The sequence below is a fragment of the Zootoca vivipara genome, chromosome 6 (assembly GCF_965207765.1).
Source record: "Zootoca vivipara chromosome 6, rZooViv2.hap1.1, whole genome shotgun sequence".
In the NCBI taxonomy this organism is placed as follows: domain Eukaryota; kingdom Metazoa; phylum Chordata; class Lepidosauria; order Squamata; family Lacertidae; genus Zootoca; species Zootoca vivipara.
In genome coordinates, this window is record NC_142589.1 from 64,117,145 (window position 1) to 64,133,154 (window position 16,010).

At 47.0% G+C, this 16,010-nt stretch overlaps 1 protein-coding gene across 3 annotated transcripts in view; it reads left to right on the plus strand.

Annotated features, from left to right (window-relative positions):
- The first annotated feature begins 9,370 nt into the window (after positions 1 to 9,370).
- The window catches only part of EPB41 (erythrocyte membrane protein band 4.1), a 140,099-nt gene continuing 133,459 nt past the window's right edge, over positions 9,371 to 16,010 (plus strand). The window contains exons 1-2 of one of the 3 annotated variants that reach the window (XM_088672444.1): positions 9,371 to 9,464; positions 9,702 to 9,826. The gene's annotated coding sequence lies outside the window, so the exon portion shown is untranslated. Of the gene's footprint in view, positions 9,465 to 9,695; positions 9,827 to 16,010 lie in introns of those variants that run through there. The other 2 variants (XM_088672422.1, XM_088672425.1) reach the window with 2 other exon arrangements.

Genomic DNA, 16,010 nt, shown 5'->3' on the forward strand with positions numbered 1-16,010 from the left:
CTGCTAAGCTTTCGAAACATTGATTGCAATCTGCCTTAATATATGTACTGCTTGTTCTTTCTTATATTCAGCCCCGCTGAATGCATTCATAGGCAATTTCCCTTTCCCTTTTTGTACATAGATTTGTTTGCTGAATGTGTAAAAAGGGGGGGGCATTTATATCGTGGGGATCTATGGCTTTAAACGATAGTTTTACTCATTCCCGGGGAAGCGTACAATGGGATCACTGCCATATGAGATCTTCTTTAGCAGATTCATTGTAGAATTCCTCTCTAAGCATCGCCTGAACTTTGCCCTTTAAGAAGACTTTGCAAAACATAACTGGCTACTTACAACTACGGGACTGCAAGAGCTACAATAAGTAACATTATTGGAGACACCTTTCTGGACCTTTCCCTCTGCCCTATTGCGAAGCAGCTGTTTCCTGTTCTCCATCATCTCTGGCATGTGCATCCATTTGCCTTGCTTGGGGAGTAGCTAATTATCCCAGGAAGGATCTGACTGCTCAACGGTGGTGGCCCAGCTTGGATAGAGAGCCCAGCTCATCACCCAGGACGTGCTCACGGTCCCTGCAAGCTGTGACCAGGACATAAACAGCCGTATCGCCTGATCCCAGGCCGCCACTGTCCCGTGTGTGTCTGGCTGATGGGGCCCATCCTGGGCGTGCCGGCTTGGCCCCAGCTGCTTCTAGAGGGATAAGGGAGCCAGGGGGAGATTCTTGGTACTTGCCATCAGGCGAGTTCATCCTCAGAATGCTCCCTTGCCTAGCAAGTAAAGCTCCTTATCAGCCAGGCCCAGCTGCCGCTAATGGAGGAAGAGGATCCTGCAGTTCTGGGGCAACCTGGCTGCCACTTTTTGCAGCTGAAAAGAGGCGAGGTGCTGGTTCCTCTGCTTTGCCAGGATATGTTCAAAGGATGGAGCTCTTGGCTACGCTTCGGCATCTTCTAGGCTTTGCTGGGCTGGAAAACAAAGGGAGCGTCCCCAGGTCATAGGAAAGGGCCTTTTCACCATTGCATAGGAAGGATACAATGGGACTACAGCACAGAACTAAAATAACTAAGGCAGTGTACGCATATTACCCGTAAAGCACATTCTAAGAACATTCTTTCCCTTGAATAATTATGGGATCTGTAGTTTGTGAAGGGTTGCTGGTGGGAATTGTAAGTCTGCAATGGGTAAACTACAGGGCTACAGGGCCCAGAGGGGGAGAATGTGCTTTAAAGGTAGAGTTTGCACATATTGCTGTACGAAAGGAAAGAAATTGAAATGACCTCTAAGTCAATATTGACCATAGGGTTTGATAGGACTATGCGGGGTGGGGGTGGGGGGTTAAATAAAAATGGGTGGGCACAAAACACCCTGGGGTGGAAAATACATTTATGAAGTATAGCACACAAAAAATGGATTAGGAACTCGGAATTAAAGGGCAGAGGCATGTACAGAGTGCACCTTCCTTGCCAAGGAGGAACATCTGGGCAAATGCACACTATGCATCTGAAGCACATGGCTTCCTCCAAAGAATCCTGGGATCTGTAGTTTGGTAAGGGTGCTGGGAATCGCAGCTCTGTGGGGGAAACTATGATTCCCATGATTTTTTTTTTGAGGAAAGGAATGTGCTTTAAATGTGCATTGAATGTGTATTAAATGTCTAGTGTGGATCTGCCCTCTGCATTTAATAGATGATTCCACAATACAACAGTATTTTTGAACCATGCTGCTTTATTGCTAAAAGAAATTCTGCAGGTATCACGTTTTTTCTTCCTTTTTAAAGATTTTATTATTCCTGGATTGATGATTAATAAATATTGAATATAGATTGATATTTCTTGACTTCATTGCATCTGCATTCCTAAGAATTTCAGTCGGAGAGGGCAATCAATGACAACTTCCTAAGCTTATCAAAGGGTCATTGAACCCAGAGGTTTGGGAAACCATGTTCTAAATTACCCTTTAGGCAGACCTGAACCAATGCATGCCAATGATTCAAAATCAGGCGCTGCTGCTGTAGAAGACAGAAAGATTGCAATTGCCAAAGAATGGAAATCCAGTTCAAGGCTGCTATCCTAAACACCATTAGGTAGGAAATAGGCCTCACTAATACAGAAGGGCTAAGTGAACCCTCCTAGAATACCCTACACGATCATTTAAAAAGCGAATTTAAACAAACTATATCCTCTGCAGAGACATCACCTTGCCGACAAAGGTCCGTATAGTTAAAGCTATGGTTTTCCCAGTAGTGATGTATGGAAGTGAGAGCTGGACCATAAAGAAGGCTGATCGCCGAAGAATTGATGCTTTTGAATTATGGTGCTGGAGGAGACTCTTGAGAGTCCGATGGACTGCAAGAAGACCAAACCTATCCATTCTGAAGGAAATCAGCCCTGAGTGCTCCCTGGAAGGACAGATCGTGAAGCTGAGGCTCCAATACTTTGGCCACCTCATGAGAAGAGAAGACTCCCTGGAAAAGACCCTGATGTTGGGAAAGATGGAGGGCACTAGGAGAAGGGGACGGCAGAGGACGAGATGGTTGGACAGTGTTCTCGAAGCTACGAACATGAGTCTGACCAAACTGCAGGAGGCAGTGGAAGACAGGAGTGCCTGGCGTGCTATGGTCCATGGGGTCACGTAGAGTCGCACACGACTAAACGACTAAACAACAACATATCCTCTGCATGCCCAATATTAAACAGAATGTGTCTTCAACTGATCCGTACTTTGAGTAGCAAATGCAGAGCATGCCTCCTCTTTAAATTATGTCAGAGCAATCCTATATATGTCTTCTCAGAAACAACACCCACTGGGCTCATTGGAGCTTACTCCCAGGTAAGTGGGCATAAGATAGAGCCAATGCTTCCCCCCCTGGGTGTACGCAGGGGTACGCATACCCTAAACTTTTTGTGAATCTAAGTTTGGCCTCATTGAGGGGCAGTATTTCAATTTGAGTAGGAAAATGAGAGTACCCCTAAATATTTTTTAAAAGGAAAAAAAGCACTGCATGGACCCGCAACACCAAAAGCAACAGCTGTGTGCATCGTCCACCGGAGCCACGAGAGACCACTAATGGTGACAGGCCACAAAATCTTTGTGAGTGAGCAGGGATATAAAGGATCAGGCAGGCGCTGGAATATCCTGGACCCACATTGTTAAGGGCATTGCAAATTAATACTTGAACCTGGCTGGCCCAGTAGTTTATGGGCAGCCAGCACAAGCTTTTGAGCACCCGAGTTATGCGCTGGCTCCGTATCTCGGCTCGGTAGCTTACTGGCAGCCAATGCAATGTTCTTTGGTCCCCAGCCACATGGTCTCTTGCAGTTGCATTCTGCACCAGCTGCAGCTTCTGAAACGTCCTCGAGAGCAGCCCCACATAAAAGCGCACTGCAACAGTCCTGACCGACAAAATCCCATGCCATATTTTTTCCTATAGTTGCTGGGGAGGGAAACATCAAAAGAATTATAATCCTAGCAACTCGCACTGACAAAATCTTAGCAAGGTTATCTTCAAAAGGCATAAATAGAAACCAGAATGTACCACGGCCAGGCCAGCTATTGAGAAATCAGGAAATGTCTGCAGTAAATAGGGACAGTTACAGTGCGCCGCGTTCCTATAGCAAACCTGCACATGCCCTTTTCAATCTCTCCCAAGCATTCTGATGTCCTGGTCCTTGACTACTTTCTCTTTACTGCTCTGTCTATTTTAAGATCTACACGCTAACAGCTAAGGACAGCATTCCAGGTGAGGGCAACCCACTGCTTTATTTAAACAGGGTAGCCTTATTTAGAATCCTAATCTTTGTCAGCTAATAAGTAAGAGACCTTCAAAGAGGTGTGGGTACGTGTGTTGAACTCTGTTTGTGTCTTAGCCAAATGCCACCAATTCCTAGCATGGAGGATTCTGTGCTTCCAGCCCCCCAGAAACACTTCCGTAGCTCAGACTGTCCCTAACGCTCACCACTCCCAAGGAACTCCCCGTGTGTATGTACGACGCACACTCACACATTAACAAAAGCAGTGTTTCTTTGAAAGATCTGAAATCCCAGTTAGGAGGCCATCGTTATGGGAGATCCCACACCCACAGCATACATTTAAAAGCACATGGCTCCCTGCAAAGAATCCTGGGAACTGTAGTTTGTTAAGGTTGCGGGGGATTGAAACTGTCAGGGTAAAACTACCGTAGTTCCCAGGTTTCTGTGGGTGGGTGGGTGGAGTGCGGGAGCTGTGTGCTTTAAATGTACCATGTGGGTGGAGAGCCGTAGCCAAAAGCACCCTAGACTTGGTGAATTTACCTGGCAGAGACAGCCAGGCAAAAAAGGAGCTACAATTCTTGGAGTGCTTTAACGGTCAGTCCCTCTTTACAGGGAATTCTGGGAACTGTAGCTCTGTGAGGGGAATTGGGGGTCTCTTCACAACGCTTAGCACCCTTAAACTACACTTCCCAGGAGCCTGTAAGGGGAGGGGAAGCCACAACTGTCTAAAGTGGTACAATACTGCTTTAAATATGCAGTGTAGATGGGGGCCTTTGGCAGGTTTGCCTTTGAATGAGGACTGATTCAAATTTCTCTCTCCCCTTCCCTGCATCCTTCGCTCTGCCACTGAGCTTTGGTGCTATGAGCAGAGCTTTCAGACAATTGGGGGAACAACCCTCGCTCTGAACTTGCCTGGTACAATATAACCCCGCAGTTCATTGGCCACCAGGAAGTTTCTGCTGCTTCAGCTCAGACTGGTTAGTGTCCTGTTGTGCTGACCTGTTGATCAGCAGCTTGGGGGCCACGTGGCATTTGCATGCAATCTCTCTCTCTCTCTCTCTCCTGCTGCTGCTCTTCTGTTTGTTTGAGCTGAGTTTGTTTTTTTGAGTAAGCCTCCTTCTTTGCCCCGTCAGCAGAACCCCTCGCTGGAGCGCAATGACTCAGCCAGTTGGAAAATGCATGGGCCAAGCTGAGAAGTCTGGGGGCTGCCCCAGCAAGCACAACAGTGCCTGGCTATGCTTTTGCTGTGTGCAAGTCCAATGTTCCTGGCGCTGCTTAAAGAGAATAAACCCCAGAAAGTGGAAATGATACTGGCACCCAAGTGTCCTGCATAAATGGAGGGGATCCATAGATCATCTGCTTTGCATGTAGAAGGTGCCAGGTTTGATCTCTGGTATCTCCCGGCAGGGCTGAGAAAGGTTTTGGGGAGCTTCTGCCAGCCAATGCAGTCAATAGCAAACTAGGTGGGCCCATGGTCTGTGACAGCTTCCTACGTTCCTGTTTAAATCGACTTTTCTTTCGGAGTCACGAGGGCTGAAACTTTATAGGTAGAGAAGGCCCATGCAGCTGAGAGGCAGAGCACATGCTTTGAATGCAGAAGGCTGCAAGTTCAATCTCTGGCACTGCCAGTTGAAATGACCAGGTAGCCACTAGTAGGAAACCTGAAGCATGGTTTCACTATGGAGAGGTGGCATACAAATGCAGATGAGAATAGCTCAGTGGCAAAGCACTTGCTTTGTACCCAGAAGGTCCTTGGCTCATTCCCCAGGATTTCCATCGAAAGGAATCAAACACCAGGTGAAGGGAGGGAGAAAGAGGCCTGCTGGAGATTGGGTGAGGCGCTGCCAGCCAGAGCAGACAAAACTCTGCTGGATGAATAAGAGTTTCCTAAGTTCTTACTGGTACATAGGTTCTTGCTGTAACGGAGCTGGGAAACTCCCTGCCTCCAGGAAGCCACCTGAAAGAATAATGGATTTCATCATGCACTTTACCATGATCTCCAAGAAGCCATGTGGATCCTGCAGAACAAGTACAACACACCGTGTGAAGCAATGGCTTCCTTTGGTCCAATTAATCCCCAAGCAGCTGGATGTGAGTTTTGGGATTGCCCAAGGTTTCTCTTTGGCCACTGGTGTTCTATGCAAAAGTGTTCAGAAGTTTTGAAGTGCATTAAAAAAGTCTGCATTAGCTTTTTTATGTAGCACTTCTATCTATCTATCTATCTATCTATCTATCTATCTATCTATCTATCTATCATCTATCTATCTATGGATCGTAGTCATCCAACTCAGAGTAGACCCATTAGATTAATGCAGTGTTTCTCAACCAGTGTGCCTCCAGATGTTTTGGGACTACAACTCCCATCATTCCTGACCACTGGTCTTGCTAGCTAGGGATGATGGGAGTTGTAGTCCCAAAACATCTGGAGGCACACTGGTTGAGAAACACTGGATTAATGAACCTGTTGCGGTAGTTCCGTCCATTAATTTCAGTGGGCCTGCTTAGAGTAGGACAAACAATGGGTCTCCCCCTATATATTTTGGAAAGTTGTTTGTCTGATATGCATTGGACACCTGTGAAGATCTCATAACCAAATTCTACATGATGGTTCCTGAAATCAAGGGAGAGGGTTTTGCTTGTCTCTGCTTGGATACATCTGGATGCCATTTTGAATCAAGATGGTGGGCCGAACCTTTAAAAATGGCACCGATTTTAAACACTGGCTTCAAAACCTCACTTTTTTCCCCTTAGCATTCCTGAGCAATACCAGATATAAGGCTGGTCGTAAGCACTTACCTGTGTTCACGCACATGCGCACACACACAAAATATATATATACACAATTCAGGATCCAATAATAAAAAGCGCAGTAAGAAAAATCAAAGTACAGTCATACCTCGGTTTAAGTACGCTTTGGTTTGAGTACTTTCAGTTTAAGTACTCCGCAGACCCATCTGGAACAGATTAATTCACTTTCCATTACTTTCAATGGGAAAGTTCGCTTCAGGTTAAGTACCGACTTCCAGAACCAATTACTTTCAATGGGAAAGTTCGCTTCAGGTTAAGTACACTTCAGGTTAAGTACGGACTTCCAGAACCAATTACACTCATACTTCAGGTTAAGTACGCTTCAGGTTGAGTACTCCGCGGACCCGTCTGGAACGGATTAATCCACTTTCCATTACTTTCAATGGGAAAGTTCACTTCAGGTTAAGTACAGACTTCCATAACCAATTGTGTACTTAAACCGAGGTACCACTGTAATGCCTGTTGTCTTTGTCCATAGAGTTTTCTTGGCAGGGATACTGGAGTGGCTTGCCAATTCCTTCTCCAGGTGGATCACGTTTGGTCAAAACATAACTTCTCTAAGTTATTTAAGCCCCTTCGCCACGACAAGGCAGTGATCCATGAAGGGGATGACAAACCTAGACAGCATCTTAAAAAGCAGAGACATCACCTTGCCTACAAAGGTCCGTATAGTTAAAGCTATGGTTTTCCCAGTAGTGATGGATGGAAGTGAGAGCTGGACCATAAAGAAGGCTGATCGCCGAAGAATTGATGCTTTTGAATTATAGTGCTGGAGGAGACTCTTGAGAGTCCCATGGACTGCAAGAAGATCAAACCTATCCATTCTTAAGGAAATCAGCCCTGAGTGCTCACTGGAAGGACAGATCGTGAAGCTGAGGCTCCAATACTTTGGCCACCTCATGAGAAGAGAAGACTCCCTGGAAAAATCCTTGATGTTGGGAAAGATGGAGGGCACTAGGAGAAGGGGACGACAGAGAACGAGATGGTTGGACAGTGTTCTCGAAGCTACGAACATGAGTTTGACCAAACTGCGGGAGGCAGTGCAAGACAGGAGTGCCTGGCGTGCTATGGTCCATGGGGTCACGAAGAGTCGGACACGACTAAACGACTAAACAACAACCACTGTAATGTCAAATAAAAAGCAGGGGTGGCAGAAACTCCCTATACCTACCGTATGATTTATTTAACAAGACTTATAGACCGCTTAATAATAAAAAATCTAAGCAGTTTACATAGAAGCCCATACTACTACTCATCAGGAGGCAGGAAAAGAGAAGGAAACTGCCAGATGTCATCCACCAGGGAGGGCAACCCCCTACCTGGGAACGGTATTGAGCCACATGGCATAGGAAAGGCTTGCCTCCCTTGTGGACTGATCAAAATCCGGCTGGTTCAGAGGTTGAAGGGCAATATCAAAGAACACCATGGATGTGGACAGGACATGGGCATAGTCAAGGGAAGCAAGGGGGCAGCTGCCCCCTTAAATCAAGTAAATCAATAAAACCAATTAACTAAAGTTCTGCCCACCCTAACATGAAGCCTGCCGCCTCCCAACATAAATCCTGGCTACGCCCAAGGGACACAGGAAATGAATAATCCCGGCATCATAGGGCCACAATGTTATTTCTGTTCATGATGCCCAACCTGAACATTATTTTGATTGTGAGAGTCTTTTGCAAGCCACTTAGCCTCTCGGGGCTACGAAGTGGGCTTTAATAAGTCCAAGTAAACTAAATAAGATAAATAGCATCAACTTAAATAATGAAAATAATTGTTTGCCGAGAACACATTAAGCAGCAGAAGAGTTAATATTGGGATTTTAATGGCCTGAATTGCTTAAACAAAGGCATTTCCTCATTTACTTTTCAATTTCTTTATAAAAGAAAGCTATCAAATCACAAAGTAAAGACCAGTCTACTACAAAGACTCTCCCCTCTTGATTTGTTCCCAGGAAGCTTTCTCCCAGCCAACTATTGTACTATACAGAAAACTGGCAATTCTGAAGGTAGGAACTATTAAGGCCCCAATCCTACAAGTACCTTTGCAGGAGTAAATCCCATTGAACTCAGTGGCACTTCAGAGTACAGATGCATAGGACTGCAATGTTAAAATAAACATCATAAGCCCCGAAAAATATGTGTATCTCTGGCAAATGATGAGTCTTGTGATACAGAAATCCCGTTTGCAGGGGAATTGGGGGGGGGTTAACTTAGAAACTTTATACTGTATATTTCAGTAGCTGGCTTGAGACTTTCTCTTTCTTTCTTTCTTTTAAAAAAGCAGATGTAATCCATAAATGAGCGTTTGAATTTCAGTGATGGAACTTATTTTAGTAGCAGAATTCTATTAGAAATTGCAAATGCTTCTGGGCTGGCTTCTTGAGGTCATAACAGTGCCCGAGCAAAAACTTTCTGTGACATCACGGCCCTTTCAGCCAATCAGAAGGTTTTCCTCAAATTCAGCGGTAGCAGCTAGAAAAGAACTGCCTGTTCCCGGCTTGGCACTTTTTGCATGCACTAATCCTATTATTATTATTATTATTATTTGTTTTTTGGGGGGGGGTTGTGAGAGACGCTGTTTCTTGGTCCTCTTTGCTTCAGGCGTCGCGCGGCTTCACCTGCCAGCCGCCACCTCCATCCATTGGAGCTGCTAAGGTCCGGGAACGCTGCGCCCCGGAGGGAAATGATCGGCGGGACAGCCAGCCAGTGACCACCGCGAACGGTGGACGGAGGGCGTGGCCCATCGCTGGAGTGACGTCAGAAGAGGCAGGTCCCCAGCGGTGCAGGTGGAAAGGGCTCCCGAGAGCGGCTGGCGGAGGCAGAGCGGCTGCTTCTTAAAGGGCGAGGAGTCCTTTAACTCGCCCCTGACTCGCTGGGCTGCTCCGGGCCTGCTTTGCAAAAGTGACCTGCTCAGGTAAGGCCAAATCCGGTTAAGGGCGGATGGTAGAGACAGAGAGAGCGAGAGAGAGAGCTGATGGGGCTGGGGTAGAAAGCCATTGCTAAAACGAAGGAGCTTCGTCTTTGGGGTATGATATCCAGGTCTTTGGGGTGGAGCGGAGGAAGAGGAAGAAGGCTCGAAGAAGCCAGTGGATTATAAACCAGAAGGAAGAGGAAAGGGACAGACACACACACTCTCTCTCTCTCTCTGCAGAGTCTGCAGATAAAACGACCACTTTGGAGAGTTGGTGGATTCTGTGATCTAACTGGGCCAGCGCTCTCCCATTCTTGCCTCCGCTACTTTTCTCTTTTGCTTGAACAAGACTGCCGATTTAGGGGGTGAGTTGTGTTATGGGGTTGGGGGAGAGGGGGAAGGGGTGAAAACACCGCCCCCTCCTCCGGGTTGCTGCCTGTTGTTATTATTATTATTATTATTATTATTATTATTATTATTATTATTCCGCTTTGGGATTCCTTCGGATGAAAAGCGGCACAGAAGTAGAATCTCATCAGATCAGATCAGATCTGGGCGCTCTCCTTTTTCCAAAGCTGTCGAGATTCTCCCGGCGCCTGGAATGACTTTGCACATCTCGGCGGCGTTGCGGTGACGTTTCCGTGTTGCCATTACTCAGCAAACGGAGACGCCGAGGCGACCACGCCGCTGGAGAAAACTTCTCGGCAATAATAGCGGCTCTCCCGCCGGCTCCTTCCTTCTCCGCCTTGCCCCGCCACCTCAAATTCTCTGCACATGCCAAGTCATCTAAAGGAGAGACTTCCTGCTTTCCCAAACTTTTGCAGGCGGGAGGGGGACGGCGACACCTGTTTGTGTCCAGAAAGCGATCTCTGCAATGTGCGTCGCCGATCTAGCAAGCCCTGCCCCTCCCCGTGCCCTTAATTTATTTTTTAAAGGTAGAGCTGTCGTGCCTTTGCCTTTTTGTGTGCGTGTGTGTTTTGGGGATGGGGAGAAGCCCTGTAACGCTGCAGTGCCGGCAGCTGAGAGGCAGGCGCTTTGCTGGAGGATTTTCCTGGCTTGGCAGTGAAAGATCAGCAGATTCCGGGCATAGAAAGAAGGCTGTGCCAGGGAAGCACTGCGGAATCTCGTCTCTCTCTCTCTGTCTTGCTGGAGAACATCCCTGCTGTGGCTTGCACATGCCGGAGCCAACAGAGCCCCACACAACCAGGGCGGAGGGCAAAGCGCCAGCAGACAAAACAACAGGGGGAAAGTTTTGCTTGCCTTGAGCAGCACACTGGTTAGTTTTGACTAGCTTTCCTGATCACGTGCAGTGCTGCCGCCGCAGACCCAAGGTTAATGCCAGTCGGAACAGTGGGAGAAGAAGTTGGAGGGCAGAAGATTTGTGGGTAAGACTGAGCCTAGGAAGAGCCCCGCTGGGGTCAGGCCAATGACCCATTTAGTCCTTCTGTCACAGTGGGCAAGGTGGATGCCTTTGGGAAACTTACAAGCAGGGTCTAACCACAAGAGCACTCTCCTCTTCTGTGGTTTCCATCAACTGGCATTGGAAAGTATCGCTGCCTCCCAACTGTGGAGGCAGAGCGTAGCCCCCATGGCTAGTAACCATCGATAGCCCTTTCCTCCATGAATTTGTCCCATCTTCTTTTAAAGCCATCCAGGTTGGTGGTCATTCCTGTCTCCTGTGGCAGCGAGTTCCATAGTTTAACTATGCGTGTGTGAAGAAGTGCTTCCTTTTTATCTGTCCCGAATCTTCCAGCATCCCGCTTCATTGGATGTCCATGAGTTCTAGTGGTTTGGGAGAGGGACAAAACTTCTCTCTACCGACTTTCTCCATCCAGAGACTGTGGCGGGAGGGAGCCTGGCTCCCCCCCCTTTACAGTGGTGCCTCGGGTTACAGAGGCTTCAGGTTACAGACTCCGCTAACCCAAAAATAGTACCTCAGGTTAAGAACTTTGCTTCAGGATGAGGACACAAATTGTGCGGCGGCAGTGGGAGGCCCCATTAGCTAAAGTGATATCTCAGGTAAAGAACAGTTTCAGGCTAAGAACGGACCTCCAGAACAAATTAAGTTCTTAACCTGAGATACCACTGTACTTCAAAAATTGGCTGGGCAGCAGGAAGGTGGACTAAGAGGCTGCATCAGGCTTCAGTCCTAAGCCTGGTTATCTGAAAGTAAGGGTGGGTGAATCTACCAATTTTTGTTTCTTTCAGTTTCTTATATAAAGAGTTAATTCTTCACATTTCCACATCACTTTGTGATTTTTTTAAATATATAAAAAACCATCCTCATGAAAATTCATTAGCTTTTTTTAGTGCAAATTCAGTGAAACAGTAGGCAGAGCCAAAGACGGGTGGAGGTAACTAATTCTGGTTTGCGCCCCTGAATTCTTTCTACAAGGGCAATGCTGAGCCAGGGCCACCCCCTAGACTGGTTGTAAGCAAGAAGACAGGCAGGTGGTGGGTGGCTGAAGGTAGACTGATTTGCCCTGATGGACCTGCCTCCACCAGTCTGGCAAGGCAAGACCCATCCCAACAGTCTCAATGATGGGCTGGAGAAGAGAGCTTGTTTCACCAAAGCCATTGTTGACACACCCCTCCTGAAATCCCTTCGCTGGTTTCCTGTCCCCTCCTGATTCTTGTACAGACTTCTCCTCCGTACCTTCATTGGTTTTACCCTTCTTACAGCCTGACAAATTCTTCCCTGCTGTCCTTGCTCATCCTGTTCTAGAACCCCTAGCCTGCCAAAGGTTGCCTTCTCCTTGAAGCAACCTCACATTTTTATTATTATTATCAACAACACAGCCGTCTCAAGGCTATGTACAATGAAAACGGGGGTGGGGAGCTGCTACATTTAAAAACAAAACTAAAACAATGCAAAATATACCCTCTGGGCAAAGACCCTTTCATCTAGCTGGGAAAGCCTGTATGAACAAAAGTGTATTCAGTTGTTTCTGGAAAGTGCAGGTAGTCAGAGCCTGTCGTATGTTGACAGGAATGCTATTCCACAGAACAGGGACAGCCATATAGTTACTATGGAGCTGGCCAGGAGAAACATCCCTGTAGACTGCTGGGTTCTACTGGTTGTATAAGGCATAAGGCAGTTTCTCCAGCAAACTGGTCCAGAGCTGTATAGAGCCTTGTATGTTGGTACCAACGCCACCATGAACTTGGCCCGGTAGTAGATTTAAAGCCAGTGCAAATTCCACATGCAAGATGTTGCATGCTGGCAATAATTTGCCCCTGACGAGCAACCTAGCCACCAAGTTCTGTACTAGCTGCAGCCTGTGAACCAGCCTCAAGGGTAGCCCCACACAGAGCACATTGCAGTAATCCTACCATGAGGTTTTGCATGCTTTGCAATGCACACTTTACCTTGGCATATGCATTTTTGTACGTATAACTTGGCTGGGGAACTGCACTGCAAATTCGGAGAGGTATGAATTTTGAAGGGCGGCTGTGTTTTGGTTTGCATTTTGTTTCAGAATGCACATTTGGTAGGTTTGCCTTTTAACGAGGCAGCAAAATGTTTTTTGAATGTTGCCAGTGAGAAGGCTTTTAGGCTCCCTTTCAGGCAGCAGAATGTCTTGGCCTGGAACTGTTCCTGATGTGGAGGAGGTGCAAGGAACACCACCACAAATTGCTGTTCCTTCACATACTCTAGGTGTTATCTCTGTGTTGCTATACTTGGTGTTCTATAGGCTCTAGGAAGGAAGCCTGCCTAACTTTCCCAGACCTGTGAGGTGGATTTATTTGGAATGTGCCCTGGGAATTTTAATTTAAAGCAATCAAGCCCAAAGAACGTTCATTTGGAATACCCAGCTTGAGGTAACAAACATTACTGTTTGTGTACTTATCCTGCACATTCCTCCCAACCTCCACCCCCTGCTTCCTCTAAGACAGGCATCCCCAAACTGCGGCCCTCCAGATGTTTTCGCCTACAACTCCCATGATCCCTAGCTAAGAGGACCAGTGGTCAGGGATTATGGGAATTGTAGTCCAAAACATCTGGAGGGCTGAAGTTTGGGGGTGCCTACTCTAAGACAAAAAAGTTGAGTGTCTCAAGAAAATACATATACTGTAATGTGAAGCTGTACCTTTTTGCCCTGCCGTTCCTTTGATCTTGTTTTTATTTGTTTGTTTTAAAAAATGCTTCCATTCCACTGTTTTGCTGGTTCTACCTTGTGCTCGTGGGGAGCCATACCTGTTCCCGCTTTCAAACCTGCAAAAGTTTTGGGACAGCTTCATCTTCTGTAATTTCCTGCTGAAATCCCATAGCTTTTCAAACCACAAGTGTTCTGGGATCCCCCCCCCCGCTTTTGCTGGTTTAGAGCCACTCCAGACAGCAGTGATGTGGTAGCTTTGGGGAAGCATTGCAGAATAAATCCACCGCCAATGCACTGTTACTTGTTCAGTAACACATTGCGGAATACACTCGCAATGACACACAGTCCCATGTTCCATCCCGAGCATCTCCAGGTAGAACTTGGGAATGCCCTCCCATCTGAAATCCCGGGGAGCTGCTACCAGTCAGTGTTGACAACACTGATCTAAAGGGACCAACAAATGGTCAGACTCGGTATGTTCCATTTGGAGTCCCAGCAATGATTTCTGAAATTTGCATCTAGATACTTGTAAATTGGCATGTGCAAATGTTATGCCAATTTTGGGCCTGCTTTGGGTCACAAGTTTTCTCTTTTACAGTGAGGCATAAGTGTCCATCCTAGGCGGTGCTGAATGTGAAAACATTTGCAACACCTTCTTCCCCACCTGCTTTTTGTGTGCTGATCACAAAGCAGCTTTCTGCTGCTTCTAAAACCTGAAACTTGACCGGGCAGACTTAAATGTGGCTCTATGTGTATGTGTTTTTTTTTAATGCATTCTTTAAAAATGCTGCTTGTCCATATGTAGGTGGGCCTGCTCTTTATTCCCCTGGCCTGCCTTTCTCTTCTTCCTGTGCAACTATTTCACCTGTGTCTGAGCCAGAGAATGAAAGCAAATGTGCCTGCGGTGCCTGTTAACTCAAACCTCCAGAAATCACCTCCAGCATTGGAAGGTAGTATGCCTCTGAATACCCAGTTGCTGCAGATCCCAAGTGGCTGTTGCACTCAGGTCTTGTTGGTGATTCTTCCAGGTCCTGCCTCCTGACTTGTCCTCCAATTCTGACTTGCTCTTCGGGAACAGAGTGCCTTACACCGTTGGTCCCCCTCGCCATGTAGTGCCTGGTGTCTGAACCAACACAATGGCCGCATATGCTAGTTGCTGAGAATCACAGCTGGGGAGAGTGCTGGTTCACTCAGGGTCCTGCGGGCAGGTTTCCCACAGGCAACTGGGTGACGACTGTGGGAACATGGTGCTGGAGTCGACGGACCATTGGTTCATTCCTTGCAGTGCTCCAAGAAGGCTGGCAAATATGGCTTGAAAAAGCAGTTACAAAAGGCTTTAGTCGGCCCATTAATTTATACCCCACCCCACCCCACGTGCCAGTGAACCGTGCTATAGCAGTATACTGTATAGAATTTGCAGCAAGCAGATCCCGTTTTGCTTATTTCTAGCTAGGGTTTCCTAGGTGGCAAATTTCCAGCCCTGGTATCAAATGGCGAGGCCCCCGTGCATAGGGAGCCGAATGCCAGCATAGACCCAAACAGACGCAAAAGGTGCCAGGAAGGAATAGGGAGATAAACTAGATTATTCTGGCGCTCCGGAGTCAGCCGTTCCTTTTCCAGACACCCGGGATCAGGTTGCTTGCGATTGTGAGCTCTTGATTTTAACTGTAAAAGTTGTGAGTAATTCAATATTCCAGGGATGGCCCACAAACTTTCCTTTCCTTGCAACAGAATAGGGATGCTATTGCATTCTGGGAAACTAGCAGCAAAGGCTGGGGCTAGGGGTCAGCATGACTGGGCGCCTGCCAATGGTTCTGGTGCTTAGAAGGGCCGACTGCTGTCCTCATACTGGGGCTCCTTCTGGGTGTTGCTTCTGCCACTGGATTGGGGGGAAGGGCCTTTGTGGTCTCGCTGCAGGTTGCAACCCCCCAGGTTTGTTAGGGCTGGATTGCCATGTTTCAGAAGAAGTGAAATAGCAGACATTTCTTTCCTAAAAGGGCCTCTGTGAAGGGCCATTTAATTCCAGAGGGGTGGTGGTGTGTGAGACCAATTTAGTCCAGAGTCTAAAACTGCCTAAGGCAGCACTGAATACTCGTGCCACAAACAGAGAGTGAGTGTACTGAGAAAAGCAATGGCCTGGGGCAGTTGGGAATATAATTTTACAGACACATATCTATGGAATCTTAAAGGTGTTAATATATTTACGGTGGTGAAAGCTTCCATGGACTCGATCCCACAGCACCAGATACATTAAGTGCATCCCCCTTTGGCAGATATTGGCGATGTATCCATACAGCAGCCTTTGCCAACCTGCAGCCCTGGCCAGCGTAGTCGTGCCATCCTTGTTGGATCAATACCTAGCGTCTGCTTAAATGCTTCCGATAAAGATATTTATTATTATTATTTATTAAATTTGTGTATGATGGTAAGTGCTAGAGCAGTGTTTCTC